Source organism: Molothrus ater, chromosome 15 (genome assembly GCF_012460135.2).
Source record: "Molothrus ater isolate BHLD 08-10-18 breed brown headed cowbird chromosome 15, BPBGC_Mater_1.1, whole genome shotgun sequence".
Taxonomy (NCBI): Eukaryota; Metazoa; Chordata; class Aves; order Passeriformes; family Icteridae; genus Molothrus; species Molothrus ater.
This window is the reverse complement of record NC_050492.2, coordinates 4734648-4752983: the sequence shown is the minus strand read 5'-3', so window position 1 is coordinate 4752983 and position 18336 is coordinate 4734648. Positions and strand designations below refer to the sequence as shown.

At 40.9% G+C, this 18336-nt stretch overlaps 1 protein-coding gene across 4 annotated transcripts in view; it reads left to right on the top strand.

Moving 5' to 3' along the window:
* Positions 1–18336, top strand: part of TENM2 (teneurin transmembrane protein 2) — a 737821-nt gene that overhangs the window by 592086 nt on the left and 127399 nt on the right. The window lies entirely within an intron of this gene.

Genomic DNA, 18336 nt, shown 5'->3' with positions numbered 1-18336 from the left:
GCTGCTGGGGCCGCTGAGAACTGTTCAGATTTTTGGCTGCAGCATTTGTCAGTGTTTCTGATGAACCCAACACGAGGACATGTAACAGGAGCCATTGCTAAAATCATGTTTTGCATCTGCTGCATTGATATTTACATTGGCTGAACATTTGCACTGCTTCCCAAGTTTATTTGATGGGGTTTGGTCACATTTCTGGAGTGGCAGGGCCCACGTGTCTCCCGTTTTTCAGGGAATCGGCAGCTTTGGCAGGGCTTCAGGCAGTGCAGAGAAACCCACACTGTGCCAGTGCCCTGCCAGGCAGGGGCTGAGCAGCAAGGGAGTAACCCTGAGTTACAAGTGCAGGGGTTGTAACTGATTTCTTACTTCAGTCTCGTATCAAGTGGACACAGCCCTGGTGACTCTGCTCTCCTTGTGTCCCAGAGCTGGCAGTGGTTGTGCCTTCCTGGGCAGAGCTGAGCTGCTGCTTGCCTTCTCATGGCAAAACTGCAGGCTGCTTTAGTGTAAACCAGTTTTCATACAGTATTAAGGATTGATTTCCATCTAACACATGGCTAGGGCTGGTGCAGACCAGCTCCTCTGGTTTTCTTACAGCCCCTTTGCATTTTCCTATGGGGATTTAAGTTTCCCTTCCCCATCCTGCAGTGCAGCACCATTCTGGCTCACACAGGATCATTAAGGTTAGAAAAGGTCTCTAAAATCCTTGAGTCCAATCCTAGCCCAGCACTGCCATGTCCCCACTAAAGCAAGTCCAAACAAACTTGGTTATGCCCCATTTTGGCAAGGAAGGAACTGGATGGCTTTCAGCCCAATTCTCACAATAGCACTGGGAATAACGGTAAGCTCCATTTAAAATTATTTTTTAAATCATATATATATATTTTTTAGGTTAAAATGAAGCATTTATTTGACTCTGAGTTTCATTTATTTTCAAGCGTCTATATGAGTGGAGATAAAAAGCAGACTTTGATGAACATGGACTCATTAATAAGAGGGTGTATTAAGAAACCCAGAAACAAACATCTAGCAGGTTGAAGACACTTAATGCCATCCAGTTCTTCTTCTAGCAAGCAGAGGCAAAAGAGCAAAGTCCCCATCCAGCAGTTTTCCACAGCCATGGGCCCTCTAAATATGCCTGATGGACAGGTACAAGCTGAAGGTGTTGTGTGTGTGCAGGGCTGCTCCCAGAGCATGATGCTGGTGCTGGAAGTGCCACAGGGCACGTCCTTTCCTGCAGCTCAGGACAGTGATTCCAGGAAACCATGGAATGTGTGACCATGGAAAACTTCAGATATTGAAGGATACTTTCTTTTGGTATCTCCTGTAATGAAACCTTAATATCCTTTCCATTGAATTTACATGACAGATCTAGCAAATAGCCTAGAAAATGCTGTCATTAATAAAGGAATCCCATAAGGACTGGGTGCAGATACAGGAAAATGTGTGTTATGGCACTATTCAGCAAAATTTATTCTTGCAATTATGGCCCTCAATGCTGGCACACCTCTTCTTAAAAGTCAAGCCTGCATTTGTAGACTTCAGAGGTTTGTTTCCAGCATTCTCATATTGCAAAGGTTGCTAAGTTGCTAAGATACAGGCAGAAAGGTAAGTTTATTTAATACATTTTGTTGAATAAATTTTATAAAATATGACTGTGATCTGTGGTTCACTAGGTTATATCTGAGGCTATGCTCAAGTGGAATTGTCATGAAAAATAGTATGGACTTGATTCATGATTGCATTATTCCTCTTCCACACTGATATAGCTACACTGAAAATAATTGACTTAAACCAATGGGGCATGAAAAAGATGCAGGGATGGATTTGGCTCTGTTTCTTGAAATGAAATATGTGTCATTTTCTGCTCGGCGTTTGCTGTACCTTAAGAAAAATCATAAGGCAAATTACATCAAATCACACTATTAAAGGAGGAAGCATTTTCTTGTTCTGTGCAGTAGAACAGACCTGAAACATTTATGTGTTCAGAATTTTCTCAAAAGCACACTCTTTATCCTTGCCCTGTATTTAAAAATTGATAACCAAGGGGAGAAGCTGTTGAGGTATAAAAACAGGGGATTTTTTTTCTTGTAATTGTGTCATCTTCTGCTAAAACATAATTGAACTCAAGGTTTGCATTTGCAAATGACCTTGACTGAAGTTTTGCAATTCAAAGAATTCATGCAATGACTTGTACGATCTGGAATTTCAGAATCCCTTCATGGGGCAAAACCTGTGTTTTGCTCCTAGTGAGGACCCTGTGTTTGAGAAAGAAGCTCTTTCTGCCTCTCATGGGATGATTTTTGACTCTGCTTGCAGAGAAATTCAGTAGAGGAAAGCAGTTCAGAGAGAGGCTGAATGATCTTGGGAGTCTTGTTCTCGCCTGTGGCTCAAAGAACCAGCTTGTAAACTCTGTGGGGGTACCTGCCTTGCTTGTGGGGGTGTTCTGGAACCAGTAGCCCTTTATTGGCCACAGCTCTGGGAATAATCTTCACTCCACTGCTTTCTGCATATGGAGACTGCTTTATGTCACGGGGATGACATTGCTGGGTTTATGGATGCTGCATCTTCCAAGCACTGAAATAGTCCCTACAAGGGCAGAGATGGAGCACGTGTGCCTGGGCACAGAATTCCCTGGCTCACACCACTGTGCTGCCTTGGAAAGAATAAATTATGTATTTCTGCCTGTCGGTCCCCTTTGCTCCCTCCTGTCTTCTTTCTCCCTGAAGGGAGGCTGCAGGCTTAGGTTTTCTCCTTGATTCAAGTTTTTAAACTTTATTGGAAATTTCTGAATGCAAGAGGAGGAAAAAGAATGAGAGAATGATTACATGCCTTTAAGGTCCTGAAGGTGAAAATCCTCAGTCTTAATTTCTCACCTTTAAGCCACTATTCATTTTCTTCTTGAGTTAATGTTTTCCCAGAAGCATTAGTGACAAAAGCAGCTGCATGTGTGGATGTCCCCTTGTGTGCCTTGGGTCCCATCCCAGGGGTGCTCACCCAGACGTGGATCACATGCTGCCTCAGGAGAGGGACTGTTCCCTGCACATCTGAACTACAATCACAAGTTGATTGGGATATGTGTTGTTCTTTCCAGCCAGTTCTTTACAGTTTATTCTTTAGGGATCTTTATAAAGGCACAAATCATTGCCTTATGATTGCTATTCAGACTGAGCTGCCTGGCTGTATCTGACAGCGCCCTTCCCCAGATTCCCCTCTTCTGTCTCCAGCTCCCTCACCAAGCTCTATGTTCCTGTGAATGTACTCAGCTAGGACAACAGAAGGAGAAGAAAATTACAAAAATAATTTATCTCTTTAAGAATACTGATCCCCAGGTAGGACAGTTCCTTGTACAAACAACATGGGTGCTCTTAAAACCCACGGGCAGGAGAAGGAGGCACTGGTTATCTGCTCTGTCACTGCTCCTGCCAGGGCTCTCTCTACAGATACAGGAGAAGGGAAGGACACAAGGACCAACAACCACCTCCAGAGTTCTTGCTTCCTTCTTTCAGAGTTCTTGCTTCTTTCTTTCACAGTTCTTGCTTCTTTCTTTCAGAGTTGTTGCTGCTTTCTGCAGCCCACTGTGAACAAGAGGGCTTTGGCTGTCAGGCTCTACTTCCTCTGCCTGAGGCTCTGGCTCTGGTATTTGTCCCAGTAGTTTTTCAGCTTGTACCTGTCCATCAGGCATATTTAGAGGGCCCATGGCTGTGGAAAACTGCTGGATGAGGAATTTGCTCTTTTGCCTCTGCTTGCTGGAAGAATTGGATGGCATTAAGTGTCTTCAACCTGCTAGATGTTTGTTTCTGGGTTTCCTAATGCACCCTCTTATTAATGAGTCCATGTTCATCAAAGTCTGCTTTTTATCTCCACTCATATAGATGCTTGAAAATAAATAAAACTCAGTGGTCAAATAAATGCTTCATTTTAACCTAAAAAATATATATATACGTGATTTAAAAAATAATTTTAAATGGAGCTTCCCATTCTCTCAGTGCTATTGTGAGAATTGGGCTGAAAGCCATCCAGTTCCTTCCTTGCCAAAATGGGGCATAACCCAGTTTGTTTAGCAGGCTTTTCATGAGAGTCAGTCCTTACACTGAAAGCTCCTATCCTGTCACCTGTTTTTAAATGCTTCAGATGTAGGAAGCCTGCTGCAGGTGGTATCAGTAGTTTTACTGATCTGAGGCCTTGGGCAAATTCATCTGAATTGCTTTGAAACTGCATATTCAAAATTCAATAAAATAAGAGGGTCTGATGGTGCAGCTGCAGCATATCCCCTCCAGCTGGGTTAGCTGAGATGTTTCAAGGCCCTGGACTAGCAAAGCCTGGGTGTGATGTACAGATTATACAGATAGCTGCCAGGGAAGAGGCTTTGGCAGGCTGGGCACAGTAATGCCCCCTGCCAGAAGACTTGGGAGTGAGTAACAGTGGATTTCATGCTACGTGGCATCTTTTGCTGGCTTTCCTGGACAGAGATTTGTTGGTGCAATAGTGGCAGCAGGCCAGGGGGAGGGACTGCCTCAAGGGTAAAGGGATGGAATGTAGGAAAAAGAATAAACCCAAAAAGCTCCAGTTGTTTTGAAAGTGGCTGGCTATACTGAAAGCCTTGGTCTGGCTCCAAAATGAGCTGTTCTGTGGGCGGGTTTTGTTAAATTGCATTCAGAAATCATATTTGCCCTTGGGCAGATACCCTTGCTTTTATGCACAGTAGGCAAGTCACATGCACTAAAATGGAATTCACATGGTGCTTTAGTCAAAAAGCTAATGTCAGTGATCATACCTTTTATGCATATCCAGTCCCTTGGTTCTTTATGCCCATTTAAATATGCAGAAGTGCTTTTTATTATTACACTGCCTCTAAAGTATGGAGATAGAGATATATAGGCCATGTAATTTATTGCAGTGTAGACTCTTCTCTGCATATGTATTCATCACATAAATTAAAATCATGGGCATAAAACATTTTGGTCGGGGGGTTCTGATTTTCTCCGATTTCTGCTGTTAGACAGTGGAAGTAATTCCTTTATGTGCCGTGCATCCACGCTTTCCAAATGACTCCTTCAGCAGCAGTACAGGGCTTATCTTTGTAGCATTGTAATGCTGGTATCCTTGTGAGCATCACAGTGCTGGCACAACCAGCACAGGGCCCAGAGGTGAGACAATCAGAGGATACACGCAGGGACGTTATTGGAGCACCAGCTCGTTGGACTGCACAGTATGTCCCTCATTATTGAAAGGGCTACCATGAAATTTAATTTAGGATTTTACTGACACATTTTGAATTGGAAATCTCTGTAATCACTTTCCCTTTGCTCAGCCTTTTAACTGTGAAATTCAGTTGGGGAGTTTTGAAGCAGCAGGTAGTGTCTCAGCACTCTAGAGGGATTTCGCCAGGATTCAGCTAAAGTGCTTGCAAGTGTCATTTCCATATTTAACTAATTTCAGTTTTTAATTAGCTCCATGTGAAAAATGAGAGTTCACGCTGAGCTAAGCTGTCAGCACAGAGGCTTGTTTCCTTTCTAGCCTCTCAGGACAATTACTGCAGCATCCCCTGGTTTTTTCAATGAGAGTGCTTAGCCACTGCACGCTCCGGCCCTCCCTTGTTCCCTGCCAGGAGCCGGGGAGTGTGTTGTGTCTAGCTTGCTAAAATGGAGAAGATAACTTCTGACAATATTTCACATGTGAAATTGGCTCAGCAAAGGTTCAAAGAACTTCAGAGGTCTGGCTCTGAACCATCCAGCAGCACGGAGTGCTCAGAGCTCCTGGCACTGTGCAGTCGGTGCCATTGTTGGAGCAGTGTCTGATCCTTCCAGCTCCATCCCTGGGCACTGCTGCCTTCCAGCCAGCACAGAGGGACAGCAGCTTTTCCTGCTCCTCCCTGGGCTTTCCTGCAGCCCCCTGTGAGCAGTGCAGTGTCCCAGAGGCTGGGGGGCCTCCAGGAGAAAAGAGTTGCCTTTGTGTAAAATTCCACCACATAGGGTAGGCATGGAAATTTGGTAATTCTGCATCTCTGCTCCAAACTTCCCTGCGAGGACCTGAATGCAAATATAAAAATAGTTCTTGAGAGCTAAGTGAGAGGTGCAGTTCATGTAGACTCTGCAAAGCCATGGGATGTGAACCGATTTCTTAAATAATTTTATTAACTGACAGCAATCCTGAGTTCCATTTTCATGCCAGTCACATAATGCCATTGCTATTTTTTAAAGAATGCAGTCATTAAATTTTTTTTAATTACATTTAAATGGGAAAATTGGTGTAGATGTTACCTCAGGGCTGGTTTTGAGTTGTTTCTGTTTTTTTAAAACTGTCCTATAAGGTGAGATTTTTAAAGATTTATGAATATGAAATATTATATGATAGTATCTTCATTTTCATTTTTGTTTATATCCTAGCAAAATAGAGGTTGTGTGTATTTTATTCTTCACTAATTAGCACAGACAGTCACTTCAGTAGGCAGAAGCAGATTTTTTCTATTAGACCACAAAAACAAATGCATCTTTTTCAAATCAGGATGGATGAGGAAAAAAAGATTCGGCTGTGGTACTTTTTGTGCTCCTAATGTTCGTAGTTCTGTGAAAGAAGGTAAATACATTGCAGAAACTTGTCAGGTACAGTGACACTGAGGAGTTCCTAGTCATTTTTCTTTTAAGATGCTGAGGAGCTGCTTTGATACTTGCTTTCAAGCCGAAGCAAATTCTTGAAAAGGAAAAAAAAAAAGGTAAATAAATTTCATAGTGAAAAGTGAACTGAAATGCTAGATAGATTTTCAATGTAGTTCAAGTTTTGGGGTTTCTTTAAAATATAGTATTTACTGTTTCATCCATTAGAGAAAAAAATAAAGATATATAATCCTGGTTTGATTGCCAGCCAACTGGGTGTAACAGACATGAAGGAGAACTTGAGTATTAGCAATGAAGTACCTGTGTGTAATGCTAGCTTCCACATATATATATATTATTTTTTGCCCCTTGTAGTGTGAGTGATCTTCTCTTTGAAGGATAATTCCTGGTTATTTTATTGGTATTACAAAGTAAAGCTGTTACATATATTATGATTGTGTTAATCATTTAACATAACTCAGTTATGCCTTACAAATTGCATGTAATTGAAGGCAGAGGTTTCTGAGGGTGTGTAATCTAGCTTGTATTTTATTCCATGATGCTTTAATTAGTTGTATACAGTGATGCATGTGCTAATGCATTACAGCTCATGTCCAATTCACCCTGCAGGTCAAACCATTGAGTTTTTGATGGCTTGCCTTGCTGTTGCCTGTAGTAAACACTGTTTTTTTTCACTGTTATGATACCTGCAGTCTCAAATACTTCAAATAGAGCAGTTCTGAGGTGGAGCTGTCCCCCCCTGAAGTCAGTGACAGTTTTGACCTTGGTTCCAATGGGCCTGGATTTTAACCAGCCCTAAATGGGCCGATGAGGAGCATCCTGCACTGCTGACCTCAGACAGGGCAGAGGCTCCTGCAGCATTTCCTATGCAAGACAGAAAGCTTCATTAAAGTGATCAGGTATCAGATGCTCCCTACATTAAACTGGCATCATTTTTCTGTTGTGGACAGCAGCTCCATCTGTAGCAGTGATTTCTGCAATCTCTGCAGTGGTTAGTTTTGATATGCCAAGATGATCTAATTGAGCCAGTCTTAAAACCCCATCTTCTAGAAGGCAATTTGAGACATAAGAGATAAAGAAAATTAATACAAATATTAATATTTAATTGTATATTTGATGTTCCTTAGATTAATCAGGATGTAGGTGTCCAAATTAAATAAAAATGTTTTCCATTATTCATGGTGCACAGTGCTTGGAGTGGACTTAGACTCTGGTGTGCTGTCATGGTGTCTCCTGGGATTTGAGATGCACAGGCCAGCTCCTGTTCCTGTATTGGCTGATGAAATTGTGTAACAGATGTTTTGGTGATGCAACTCACAATCATATATGAGCACACACACACAGAGGAATTCCTTGTGAAATGCCTATTGCTGCAGTCTGAACATTTGCAGCTCTGGCACTTCAAAATAAGGCAGTGATCTGAAATTAAAATCCTGGCACCATGAAATCCCTCACTGATTTCTCGTGTGCTTCCATATTGGTGTGATCACACAGAAATCCTTCCTCACTTGCAGCTTGCATTCCCTTAGCAGCTCTGCAATTCTAGAGGAGAAGGCACAGATGCAGGAGGGACAGCTTTTAGTCTCTGAAAGCTATAAAATTTTGCTCTAAAACTTTTTTTTTCCTTTTCCTTTGAAGGTAACATGAGCAAACTTTAGAATAAGACAGGTAAAAGGCTGGAAACAGATACAGTAAACCCATTATTGGAAATGATTAACAGGAATCATGTAAGGACAATGGAAAAAAAATTCTCAAAAATGTAACTAAAGTCCAATTTGATAATTGCTTATTTCTTTCAAAATTGCTACTAAAAAAACAACCCACACAAAAGAATATAAGGCTGTAACTGATTTACTATGTAAGATACTTATCAAATTTGTACATTTTATTTTCATAGGTTTCTATTCTGGCTCCATAGGACATCTAAATCACAATACATTAATAATGGCAGCCTTTCAAGGCTTATAGAAAGTCTCAATCTGCTTAGATGCTAAATATAATCTGTACCTTCATGTCAGTATCGAGATATGATTTAGGCTAGGTTTATATATACACCTTTTGAAGCACATTGTGAAAGAAATATAAACAGCTTATAGTGTTGAAAATGAATTAGAGGCTTTGGGAGAAGAAATCATATTTGCTTTTCATCTTTGGATTTATTTCTCTTTGTAATGAACTTTTAACTCCAATAATTACTTTGCATAGTGAGTAAAACCTTAAACGTTATCATTCATGCAGTGTTTTAAATTGTGATTTTATCAGATGATCACATTAGGCCATTCTGTATCATTTCTATTAAGAGAAGAATATACTTTATGATTAGAAATTACACTATTTTTGTACTGAGGACAGAAATTTGGCCACTCAGTAATGCAGTTTCATTCAGTGTATGCAAAGGAATAATAAAACTGAAAACTGTTTTCTTAGCAGCGTGGCTAACAGAGGTTGAGTCAGGGTCTGAATGCTTTGGAACAGTGAGATTATTAAAATCTTGTTCAACATGTTTGTAGAAACTAGGGCAGTTGCAGTTTCAGAAGATGAACGTAGTTGAATAAATGTTTGACGTGATATCCCTCAGGTTTATGATCAGTATTAAAAGTAAAGCAGTTATTTTTATTCTTGTAAGTTCAGGCCTCAGTGATTTTCAAGAGTATTTGTGTCTCTATGCCTTGAAACACCAGTTTCAAGTCTCATCTAGGTTCTTCCTCCTCTTGGAAACAGAATAAAGACAAGCTGGGTACTTTGTTCATGATAATGGCGTCTTTTAGGTGTGAAATTAAAATTGGATTCAATTTGCTTTGTATTAACACTGAATGCTCACAATTGCTCAAAAATAGAGCAAAATTGAGTTAAGAGCATCCCTTTCTGCTCTTCTAAGCCTGTTTCAAAAGTGGCAGTGTTTTGGCAAGGCTGGTAAAGTGGATATTGTATAATGTGATCTGGGATCCTCCAGGCTGAAAGATGCTGTATTGGGTAAATAAAAATATATACACTTTTCTTATTAGTTACAGTCATCTAGTTCAGATGCAAGACCAAAAAGATTGCAGCCTTGACTCTTGAAATTGCCATAAGAAGTGAATTCACGTTACACAGTCTCAGGAACTGATTAATCGTGTGCCAGTTCTCTGCACTCTGTACAATCTAAAGCCTGTCATGAGAATAAATGAGCAGTGCACTGTATTCTGCTTCTCTTTTAAGGTCTTTGTCATGAGATTCCAGATTCTGAAGGCAGCACGCAATGCTGTTACCCTTCTCGTGACAAAAAGATTGCTCAAAGTGGCACAAAATCAAAACATTTCAGTAAAGAGGAGTGAGAGGAGCAAAGTGGAGGCCTGAGCCAGGGATCCTTCCTATCCCGTCACGGTGGGGACTGGGGAGCAAACGCCCAGCCAAGGTACAGCTCGTGTTCCTGGGCTGGAACTCTGCTTACCCAGCTTTATCCTGGGGTTTGGGCACATCTTCCATTTCTCCCTGCCCCCAAAGGAGCTGCAAGTGTGTGTAAGCTTTTCAACTATTTTTGGAAGTAGAAAAACTGAAGATGGAAATAGAGGAATGAACTTTCAAAGCATTGCATGGCAGATAAGCACACAAATCACATTACTCCTAATGGGATTTGTGGGTATATCTTCCATGCTGTGCTTTGAAAATCCATTCCATTCAGTTTATTGACATGCACAGGGAAATAAATCAGTCAGCTTGGAGGGGGGTGATCAATTTGAAAAAGAATACCCAAACTTTTTTTGGGTCCCCCTATTTCTTCTGTGTGAATGCAGTGACAGTGAAGCATCTTATAGCCCTTCTTCCATCTCCTTTTAAATCTTAAATAACATTTATTCAAAAGAAAGCAATTAATTCCTAGCAGAAGTTTTCCTGCTGCTGACAACAATACACTCACTCATAGATCCTTTCTGGTGATTCTATAAAACATTTCTTGGCCTGGATGCTTTAGAGCAAACTTCTTGTTCTAAACAGTTTATTGTCTACAAGAGTTTACATGCTGAGGGTGAAATTATGCTCAAGGATTTCTTTCTTCTGTTTAAGATAGTGTCAAGTCAGCTCTGCTTTCCCTCGTGTTTTCCAATGGTTCCTGCATTTCCCTGGTGAGCAGAGGGAGCGCAGCTGATACTGAGCTCATCCCCCTTCCACAGCAAGGACTGTCCTAAGCTGAGGGTCTGCCTCCCTTCCCTTGGCTCATGTCCCAGAAATTTGGCTGCTGGAATTCCCATTTCCCGTGTCTGTGTTTATAGGAATGCTCTGGGTGAGAGAAGCCCAGAGCTGGGTTCTCCCTGCAGCAGTGAGGAGGCCAGAGGGAATGGCAGCCCGAGGTCCCTTACACTGATTTTTTATGAACAATCCTCACAGCTTTCCTCCTGAAACCAGAAAATACGCTTTCTGTTTCAAAAGTTACAAAATAGTGCTGCTGTTGTTGTTGTTTTTTTTAAGTAAAAAACTATTGCAGATGTCAGGCACAATTAACAAAAGTATAAACCTGTGGCTGGGTAACCTAAAGAAGCTTGTACATGGCTAACAATATAAGCTTAATTAAATTGATAGAGAAGTGGGGAAAAAAAACATGCAACAAGATATAAAAATACACAGCAGTGCCATTATAGTTAATGGAATTTTCCATTTTCAGCATTGCAAACTGCAAAAAGTGACTCTGAGAAGTGAGAGGCCTTGTTCAATGTTATGGGCAGGATAAATAACACAGCAAAATGGTTCTTTATTGTGCTTTTTAGGTGCAATACAGGCAAGCCTGTTGTTTTAATGAAAATATTGGTATCTGTAAATTCTGTAATTGAAGTTGTGGATTTTGATAATGCTTTATATGGAGTTCCCAAATGAACTTTTAATTTAGATTTATTACAAAAACGTAGTGCATAGCAAATAGCATACTGACTATTAAGATGAATTGCTGAGAATGAATGACCTTGAAAGTAAGCCATCTATTTGTTGTTGAATTTCAATGGTCACAGTCAATAAGCAGGACTTTTTGCATATATTCCACAAAATAAGTAATAAATTTACATCAAATCATCTGTTTTTGAAATGCTACTTTAACCTTGCCTACAAACAATTGAGTGGTCACAAGTAGAAGAGGCAATATAATCAAGAATGCATCCAAATGTTTTATATGAGCTCTGTAGGATTATAAGTCATTAATATTAAAACACAGGTTCATAAATACCCTAAGTACTGGTAGTCCAAAGAATGATGCATTTTTTTTAGCTGATCTTTGATCTCTGCTGTCAACCTTGTAAAAGTTAAATCCTTATCTGCTGTGGCCCTGAGATCTCCAACAAAATATTTTGAAAATGCATCTCTCATAATTATAACTGACTCTGCTGTGCTATTAATTAGAGTATTTCCCATTGTCCTGATGAACAGCTACACTGGGTTGTGACACCTGCACAAAAGTTGTGGCATATCAGCAATTGCCATTTATGTACTGCATTCTCTGCCTAAAATCGTGCTGCTTCTAGGAAATGCTTTATGGCATGAAAATCCCAGGGTTTACCTGTGCCAAGTCCTACTAAACACTCCCTAGATTGCCAGGCCTGGTGGATAGGTAGGCATTGATGATGCAGCATCAACTTGTATCAAACACTTCCAGAAACACTGGGACTGCTGGATACACTCCAGAGTGTTGTGTATGTGCAGCAGCAGCTGTGTTGGGTTAGATGTAAGTCAAGTTATCCATTCGTGCCCAGCACCCAAAAATGGTTGGCTTGTAAGAAGGACAAATCGTGTATGAACTTTGCCCTACTCATTCTCCAACCTCTGCTCATTCTAGGTCTTTTCTGAGAGGAGAGGTGGTAGCATACCAATATTCCCTGCTTTGTTTACTCTTCCCATAATGTTTCGATGTTTGGCTTACTCGAGATTATGATCTAGCCCAAAATTTTCCTTGATATTTTATATTAGTCAGCTCAGAAGTAATTATTTTACATTTTCCTTATTTATTATTATTATTATTATTGTTTATCATATTTACATTTTTCTTGATCCTTTGATATTAGTCAGCTCAGAATTCATTATTTTACAAGTGGAGTTAAAATTACTCCTCTCCAGCATACTTTTATTTTACGTGTTTGAATTTCATCTGCCAGTTTCTGGCCCAGTTGCTCAGTTATTTTATGTCCTTGTGCAGTTCTCGGTCAGGTCTCTTCTTGAATAATGCACTATCAGCAGCAGACTGTGCCCCCTTCCCTGCATGGCCTGTTTTCTATTTGGAATTCTATCATAGCTATGATAGGTTTGTAGTTTTTAAAGTAGTACTTTAGACATTCCTGTAGATAATATGACAAAAGTGGCAGATGTCCACCCAGCAAGCCATGTGGCTTTTGTTTTGTTTAGAGAAAGGCGTGGGAATGTGATCAATTTTTGTGACATCTCTTGGATACCCTCAGGAGAGCTCTGGCACTCTTGTCACAGTCACATGAGGTATTCAAGGAAGAATAGAAAGTTCTGACACTTCTGAATTTCAGGAGAGATGTCATTGTTCCTCTAGCAAGGAGAGGTGCTACTTGCTCACGTTGTTTATTTTAAGACTGCTCCTTTTAAGCAGCTGGACTCATGTTCTTTGATAATGATATTTCAAGCACTTCAATATATGTTTAACAGGTAGATTGCAGGTTAGAGCACCTGGAGACACTGTCCCTTTCTGCCAATATCAGAATATGAAAGGGCCTGAATATAATTGTGAGCTTTCTTTGACACACCTTCCTCAGCCCTTGTCAAGGACTCCTATCCCATCCCAGCTTCATCCTGACAGGGCTTGTACTGCTCCTGCTGTAAACATGGCTGAAGGCTGGCCAACAAAACTTTTGAGCAGAGGGTGGTGCCAGCCTCTTTAAATCATCTGTGATTTATTGAAATCCTTGTCTGGCATACATGATGCCAAGTCCAGTTTTTGTGGGAGAAGACTTTTGCAGGCTGTCCCCAAAAGGAACATGTGCAGTGCTGCCCATCCAACAGAGCCTCCCTGTCCCCCTGTCCTCTGTTCAGTGCCTGTTCATTGTAAGGTACATTTGCAAGGTACCTTACCATGGATCTCAACTGAGATTTAGTTCAGCAGATTCTGTCATTTGTGTGTTTGGGAACTGTCTTTCAACCTCTTCAGATAGGAGGAGCTGGGAAAGGCTTCTTACTCACTTGTCACAGCAACCGAGAGCCTGTGCTCCTCAGCAGAGCTCTGAAAGCTCTGGTCAGAAGCGAGTGGAGAGCTGGCAGCACTGTGCAAGTTTTCCCCATACAGTTCCCCCATTGCTCTTTCCTGACTTTGAGCCCCCTGCTATTCCTGTCTCGGGCATCTCTTGAGGAGAGCTTGTCAGCTGTGATGGATTGTGCATTCATTCTGTAATGGGGGCAAGTAATCACTGGGGAATAGGCCTAATGCACTCGTTTCACTTGTGACTGGGGTTGAACTTGAACCTCTTTCTCCAGAGGAATAATAAAACTTTAAATTACTATGTTTCTAATCTTTTAAGTAACTGTTATTTTGTGAATAATAATTGAGATCAGTAAGATCAATTTCTGGTATTCCTTAAGTTCTCCTGCAGGATCAAGAAGTAGTAACTAATAAAGGACCATGAGTCTCATCTTAGTAAGATTTAATACAAGTAAGCATGCATTAATGTTTAATTATTTTTCAGTTTTTTGGGGGAATACATCTATTCTTTTCATGTTGTTTGGGTACCCATCTATATGCACCCAGAAGTGCAAAATACTAGATATCCTTTGCTTCATACAAACATTGTAGTGAATTAAAACAATGTTCAAATCATAGGAAATAAAAAATAGATGTGCAAATAGGTCTTTGAATATAGATGCTATGAAATTACCATTATGCCAAGATTTATTAGGTACCTTTTGTTTCGTCATGTCTGTGATTCATTAGACCTGGCTTGGAAATTAATTAGATGTTGCCGAAAACTACATAATAAATAACAAGAGTTGCATCATCATTCACCTCATGAGTGGATGGAAAGGAAACTCTGAACATTTCTGCTCCTATAACACAATGGCCTTCAAACAGAAAATGGGCTTTTAGAGTATGCTTGTTCATGTTGTTTGTGATATAATGGAATGATCTGTTGTTCATATGAAAAGAGGTTGTCCTGCTCCAGACAGACACTGGATATATCCTGACAAAGCCATGACTGATGGGTTCATTGTGGATGATGATAATTCAGGGGTTAATAAGCATGATAGTTGGAAATTAAAGTATGGAAACATCCTTAATTCTCTTCAATTGTATAATCTTCCCATCTTTTTGAGTTGCTTAGGGAATACTGAATTTTCCAACAAGGAAGCAGTGTGTATTTTACAGACCCTAACTGGGAGGATGCAGTAGGAATGGGGGAGATGATGAATCATTAGTCTGCATATTTCTCCCTTTAAGAAATCAAGGAAAGGGCTAAGTGAAAATCCTCATTGTGCTCTGCCTATTGCAGACACTGAGCTGCACTACAGGGAGATCTCCAGCTCCCAAAGACACCAGAGCTCTCTCCTTTGAGAAGTACAAGGTCAAGAGTGACAAGAGCATAAAGACAGAGAGCTTCCTGAGCTTGGGAACCATTGTCCTTCAGACAAAACTCTGACTGCAGTGGGCAGTGGGTTCATGGCCAAAATGAGAGAAGGCAAAAGAAAGAGGAATGTGAGGACACCACTGAGTTTAGAGAATCTCAAGATAATTTGCATGTTAGTTTTATCAATTTCCTGTGGATCTGTGTACTTTTTGGGACTTCTTAAAATAATATGTGATTCACTCTAGCAACCTCTATCTTATGTAAGTCTTAGACTGATCCTTGGCAGCTCTGCCACCTGGAGTGATGAGCCAGGTCTCTGCTTTTGTTCTTGCTGGGCATGCAGGTTTAGCTTCCAGGTGCTTTTGCTCTCTCTATGTGTATGGTGCTAGAGTGGGAGTGAGAGGATGATTATTATTTTTTATTTAAACCTCAAAGGTTTTTCTTCAAAATTTCTTGTTCCTGAATTCTCAAGTCTTAAAGAATATAAATACACTATCCTGAATTACTAGATATTAGTGTTAAATGAACCCTATAAATTCTGACAAGCTTAGTGTTTGAAAATCAAGCATAATAGAGAAGAACTTTGAAAATATGCTTAAATGTTGAGGGAGAGGAAAGCAAACACACAAAATTAATACCTGTAAGTGCTCTGCAAAATATAATTTGTTGATACACAAATTGCTATTGGGGAAAAAAAAAAAACCAAAGTCAGTTTCAAACTAGAAAAGAAAAGCAGAAAAACCAGCAAACAGGCACAAATTGACTAGCCCAAATTTCTCCTCTGAGACACATGCACTCAACTTCTGCGTGGATCCCCACATTTCTAATTAAACGGGCTTCTACTTATTCCTTTGCTGGAGGCATTTTGTTTGATTAACAGAAGGAAAGGTTAATCATATAAATTTGCCATCTCACAGCGTTGTGAAGCAGCAGAGAGAAGGTTTCCCCTTGTTTCCCCTGCTCAGCTCTGCTCAGTGCAATGCAGACACAGAGTTTTCCCCTCAGGCCCCTGACACACTTTTCTCCACTCATTCCTGGTGGAAGGGGAACGTTCCTCGTGTTTGTGACTGCAGCTGTCTTAGTGGAAGTTTGCAGATCACCTCATGGGTGTGGGAGCTGTGCAGGAGATCTCAGCCTCCACCAGGGATGGAGCAGACCTGCAAATCCCTGCCCCGTTAGGAAGGAGCTCTAATTGCTCCTACCTAACGTGCATCCGTGATTAAAACACAGTTATTAATGAAACCATGGTGTGCTTGGAAGCAGATGGATCACAGGTATTTTTTTAATACCATGTTAATAAGATCTTTTATAATTCCCTGTCTGAATTTACCTGGTAATTATAAAGTAGCAACTATAATTTTCTTGGACAGACTATTAGTTGTGATTTTTTTATCTCTCTGTTGTAAGGGCTGGTTCACACTTGAAGCAGCAGGCTTTCATCTCTGCAAGTGACCTACATTTATGGTTATGCTCACAATAAAATAAAAAAAAAAAAGGCAACTTTGAATAGACACACTGAGAGTATAAAACACAAAAGTCTGATTCTCCTCTGTGACTTGTTTGCATTGTGGGGCTTTGAAATTCACTTAATCTTTATGCACTCTTGGCTTTCGGGGCTGGTCCAGCAGAATCTGGTGCCTGTGCAGGGAGTGGGAATTGCTGAGAGCACAAACACATCCTGAGCTGTTCTCTGCTGTCCCAGCCCCAGCACAGCTGCCTCTGCTCAGTGGGGCAGTGGGGATAAGCTGCACTTGGGCAGGGTTTGAGGCTTGTGAATAATTTTTCAGTTTCATTTGCCATCCTTAGGGAAAAAAAAATTGGTTGCTTGAGATTATACTGAAAAAGCCTTTTGAAATGTTTGTTTTGGTAAGACAAGTTGTGAGTGAATAAATCATTTGATCCCACATAAATTTCTTTTATATTTTCCAAGGATTCTTAACCATTCTGTAGAGATAAATTTGAGTAGTTTATTTGCAAAACATCCTTTTCAGGTTCATGGTATTTAACATACCACGGGTTTTAAGGTATTTTTTGTTTGTTTTTGTGAGCTATTTTGACATAATAGAAACAAAACTTGCAAATTCAGCATGAATATGAAATCTGGCAGCTGCCCTCTTCACAGAAAAGGTCTCCTGATTTTAGTTACTATTCTTAGATACCTGCTTAGACATTAGCCATAGGATGTCCAGGGGAAGATGGTGTTAGGAAAGATGTCTTGCTCCCCTGCTGCTTTTGTCAAAAATACAGAGGTTAAACTCTGCATAGATTGCGTGCTGAGAGATTTCCAGGGCTTGGGATAGATGGATTCTGGGGGTGGTGGGGGATGCTTTTTGTTTTCTTGGGGCTTCAGAATGCACATGTGAATCACTCACATCTAAATGGATTCTGAGGTTATCTGAGTGGTGGCTCCAGCACTGTAAATGGCAGTTTCTGTGACAAGTGTTTTGTCTCTCTTATTGCTAAGATTTAGTCTTTGAACAGAGTGTGTGGCCACTGCTGGGCCATTTGTAACCACTATAATCACTTTGAATTGGATGCAAAATATCTGATAATCTCGTGTGGATCTGACACTGCAGAAGAGAACAATTCTAAGGGTGCCCATAATATTTTTTTTTCCTGCCTCCAAATTGACAGTGAATCCTCTCAAACACCTTTTGACATAACTGGAAACACTGTTCTCTGTGGTATATAGGTTTACATACATCCTGTGTAGGCAGAAAGATGCAAAGAAAAGGAAAGCAGCAGCTTGGTGGGCTTTATCCCTCATCACTGCTCTACTGTACTGAGAGTGCCACGGGGATAATGTGATGAGAGTATGCCGGTAGCTGTGTTTATACAAGGTGAAGATGCACATAAATCCACTGGCTGAATGATTCAGACCTGTCAAGTCTCATGCATTATGCACAGGACTTATTCAATTAGCCCTGCCACAGTGCCTATAACTCAGGCACTTGTGCAGGGCGTGCTTGGCCTCGCTCCCGCTGCTCAGCTCGAGTTGCAGGTGCAGCTGCACAGCCTCTGACACAGACACACGGACCTGTCCCTGGCACAGGGATGGCTGGAGAGCCCGTGGCCGTGAGCAGGCAAGCCTTCCCTGCCCGGGGCTGTGCAGGGCTTGGGGCAGTGGGGTCAAAAATCTGCGAGGTGAAAGGATTGGCACAGCCCTGCCTTGGTCAGGGAAGCTCGATCTACAA